This window comes from Octodon degus, unplaced genomic scaffold (assembly GCF_000260255.1).
Source record: "Octodon degus isolate 3935 unplaced genomic scaffold, OctDeg1.0 scaffold00014, whole genome shotgun sequence".
In the NCBI taxonomy this organism is placed as follows: Eukaryota; Metazoa; Chordata; class Mammalia; order Rodentia; family Octodontidae; genus Octodon; species Octodon degus.
The window spans coordinates 16986799-16991308 of NW_004524590.1; the positions used below are offsets into that span (position 1 = coordinate 16986799).

At 38.4% G+C, this 4510-nt stretch overlaps 1 pseudogene; it reads right to left on the reverse strand.

Moving 5' to 3' along the window:
- Nucleotides 1–3213: 3213 nt before the first annotated feature.
- Nucleotides 3214–4143, reverse strand: LOC101563469 (annotated as a pseudogene).
- Between the last annotated feature and the right edge of the window lie 367 nt (nucleotides 4144–4510).

Sequence of the window (4510 nt, forward strand, 5' to 3'; positions counted from 1 at the left end):
AGAGGTTGAAAGCTGAGGGACACCTGAGCCTTATTCTGGAGTTTCTCACTTGAATAGAATTCCTTGACATACAGATGGATCCACACAAAACACAGCTTAGACCTATAAGTCGAGTCAAAATATGACTAGAACTGTCACTGTGAAGAGTAGAGAAAAAAAACCTACTACTTCTTAATGGAAGGATTTGTGTACAAATAGAGAAAGGCTTCCGGTGACAGAATCATAAAAATAGGAGAGAGAGGGCGTTCTGACAATTCTCTAGTTTTATTAGAAGGTAGGAGAGAAAAATAAACAGATAAAACTATAGAGGATTTCAAATATCTCTGTAACATCTTCCAACCAATTCTAAGAAAATATAAAGAAGACATAGCTAGACAAAGGTGAGAAAAAGGGTGAAGACAAAGTCCCTAAGATAGAAAAATCAATGTATCTTCAGTAGAATCCTAATTAGAGTTTTATACAATGGTCATTTAGGATGCAAGGTCTAGGGCTCACCTCTAAGGATGATGGGGAGGTTATATTACATGGGATAGAGGAATAGGGCATATGACCTTGAAATTCCAATTCACTACTCAAAGACTCCCTGCCAATCATGCTTATTTAATAGGATTTCCTCATCCACTAAGACCTTGTCTATTCCTCATCCATCTCTCTAATTCCATTTTTCTCAGGTAAACTCATTGGATGCTCTGAATTATTAAAATGTTGAAAATAGGATTTTATGACATAGTACACCCTTGAGTCAGATACAGCAGTGCAGTGTTAGAAAACAAACAGTGACGGTGTCAGAAACCCTTTGCTGGTGGCTGTAGATGCCTTGCTAGAGGACTGCTATCTAGAACTATCTTCTGGATTCCCAGTGCTATATGAAAAAGGAAGATAATAAAAGGTGGTGGGTATTTGTTGAATTCTGATGTGGCGCAACAGTTCCTTCACTTTGAGGCATCAAAACTCTATTTTCCCTACCCTATGCCTGACAACTATACTTCACTCCCCAATCTGCTTTCTGGATCTCTGATGATGTACTCAGAGATAACACTCCAAGGTTATAATGTGGGATCCTGCCTGGACAATTAGAATGCTGTATTTATCAAACCCTGGAGATTGCCAGTTTCGCTAACTTATCAAATGTAGATGGTACAACTTGATGGGCCTACTCTGCACTTTTCCTGAAAAGGCAAATAGCTAGTATGGTCTGGAACATTCTGAGAAACTGGTGTATATGGACAGAATTGTCTTATTGTCTCTTATAACACCCTATAAGTATTTAAAATTTTAGTTCATGTAATTTTGGTAAAAGAACGCTATGTAGTAATAGCCTGAGTCTAAAGAAGATGATTCCAGTTGAGGAACTGGTATAAACAGAACTGGGATACTTAAACCAAAAGAAAACGATGTCCCAGAACTCCATCAGATATATGGAATTTTTAACTGTAAGAACCTTGTTTAAAATATGTGAGGAAAATATAACTAATGGAAAAAAAGAATATTTCGTAAATGTTAGAAAAAAATGTCTATGTACTTGGTAAAATAAAATCAAAGTTATATCTCTACTATATACTAGTCCAAAAGTGAATTCTGGGTAGCTTAAAACACTAAATGCAAAATCCCATAAAATAGTGGCTTTAAAATTATTACTTAATATCCCTAGCATATAATGAGCTGTTAAAAATTATGGGATTCATTACAAACAAACTAAGTGAAAAGCTGTGAAATTGGAACTCAAACATAGTAATTTTAAAGCTTCTCTAGTGTATCCGATGTATCTCAAAGTTTGGAGACCATTTTAAGTAACTAATAATTTTAAAAGTTTCTGAGCTCCACAGTGGTCCAAACAAAAAACAAATTAATAACAGGTAAAAAAAATATTTTCATTTTGAAAACATTAATTATTCAGGACATTTACCAGTTTTCCTTGTGTGAAAAAATGGGAATAATGACATTTTAAAGCTTCATAAATTAATTGCACATTCTGTAACTTGGCTAAAATTAGTGGTGGTTTTGTAGCAGAAAGCCCTATGTGCTTCTATTCTTAAATATTTTCAGCACATAATAATTTCCTGGTCACAAAAACACCAAGGGAAGGGTTGGAAAGAAGCGAGTATGTGTCCCAAGTAAATAGCCAGAGTAATTTTCTACACTTGTTATGAGAGATAGTGAGTTCACCATCATCAGAGCAGCTTGAGCTATGCACCATTTCTTCTTCTTCTTCTTCTTCTTCTTCTTCTTCTTCTTCTTCTTCTTCTTCTTCTTCTTCTTCTTCTTCTTCTTCTTCTTCTTCTTCTTGTTTTGGCCAAAATTTTTCTTTATTGTTCAGTAGTTGTTTAACACACACTCAGATGGTCTTACGGGGCGGGGGGGTTAAGGTTCTTGCAGATTCCCAAGAAAATGTCAAAAATGCAAATTATGGCCAGTATTATCCATTTGCTTTTGGGTTTCCTGGATGAATAGCACTTTCCTTACATGGTTATCTGATCTGAGGCCTTTTCATATTGAGAACATGGAGATTTCAGCTAGAAGACACCCTGAAATCCTAGCAGTAGCATACCCTGACCACCCTCTAACAGCTAGCTTGTGTGTACACGTAACATGGTTCATCTCTCAGTGGAGATCATTGTACATCTAGATGGCTAGATGTTTGTGGAAGAGTTCAGAATTGCTTGCTTTATTTACTGTGAAAAAAATCAGGTAGTAAGTGGCCTTTAGGGACACTTACTTGGAAAATTACAACACTAGTGCAACAAGTCAAGCCTTACACCCTTAAACATTTGCTTGTTGAGAGAACGTCATAAAATTGAACATGTTTTATTTTTCTTTCCTCACAAGAACATAAAAATGATGTAGGGAAACTTAACAGGAAATTGTAAAAAAAGTAACATCATTTTCCTTTTAGTAGTCCATTGTAGTTATGACAGATTAGTTTCCACTTTTTTTTTTTTCTTTGAACAGGGATGCTGATCCAAAGTTTTTCTTGTTTCTAGCATCTGCTTCTGCTTCCTCCTCTATCAGATCAGCTTCCTCCACAGCCACCACCTCTTGGTGCTCCGTGGCTTGAACTGCTGTAGGAATCACTTGGAAGAGGGTACCCCCTTTCCATAGAAGGGGGGAACCTTTGTTCTTGTCCGCCAACCCAATTGTGACTACTTGAGTAGAGATCACTTCAGCTGCTTGAGTAACTGTCCATCATATCCGTCTCGCGAGCTGCTGTAATCATCACAGGGACTGCTTCCACCATAAGATAGCGTGGCCCTCATGTAGGTGGAGCACGACGTGAGTTACCACAACTCTCATATGAATCTCTGTAGGAACCTCCACTTGGGTGATCTAAGTAGTCACGATCCTGACCATACCCATCTCTATCACTATAGCCTCTTGATGGATAGTCATCACGTGAACTGGAATGACTACAATCACAGTAAGTATAATCTCTTGGGGGTGCAGCATAGTCTCTCGTATCACAAGAATTTGGGTAATCTCTGCTTGAATAGCTTTCTTTAGATGAATATCCATTATCTATTGGAGACAAATGGACATCTCTGTGAGAAAGCAGGAGTTCTCTTCGAGGAGAGCCTCTGCAACTATCTCTTCCATGTGATACAGGGGCTCTTCCTCCCATTGCACTGCTGCTTCGAACTGGTCCTGACAGAGCTGATCTTTTAGGAGGAGGATCCCCACTTTATGGTCATGGTCCCCTTTTCACTAGAAGGGGTCCTCTGGAAAAACTCATGTTAAAACTCATGGAATAGCCACCATCGTCCATGTGCTCTCCCCATGAAGGAGGTCCCCTAGTTCCTCCACTTCCTCCTCTCCCACCTCTAAGACCTCTGGGAAGGCTTCTGCTTCTGGGAGATGGAGATGATCCTCGTCTACCACTTTCAAATGATGGTTTAGTGGATTATTCCACTTTGATGGCTTTTCCATCTCAGGACTTCCATTCATGTCCCTGGCTGCATCCTTAGTGTATGCTGGGCTTTCAAAGGTAGCAAAAGCAAATCTTTTTCATTTATTGGTTTCTCAGTCTTTCATCAAGAGTACTTTCATTATCTGTCCATATTTTCCAAATACTGTTTCAAGGACTTTCTTATTTGTTTCTGTATTAAGCCCATCAATAAAGAGTTTTCCTGAGCGATCTGCTTCAACCATTTTCCCCTGGTGAGTCAGAAGGGTGATTGGTGATGGTCTCAAAATCCCATGAGCTCGCTGACAGGGCCTGGCCACACAGCCTGGCACAAATGATAGCTTCTAGTTACTAGCAAACAACTGAAAAGCCACCAGCATAACTGTGCAACCTTCATATTATTTTATACTAACAATGCCTGACAGTGGTGTTCCAAAATGCAGATGCTTATACCTACCTATGGATATAACACTCTTTCCACCTTGAGTTTAAATATTACCTCTGAGTCATTTCATCATAAACTCTAGATTATCACAAATGATTAGAATAGACACTTAAATATCTTTGATTTTCCTATTCAACACTCCTGTAGATACTATCCATTTTATCATG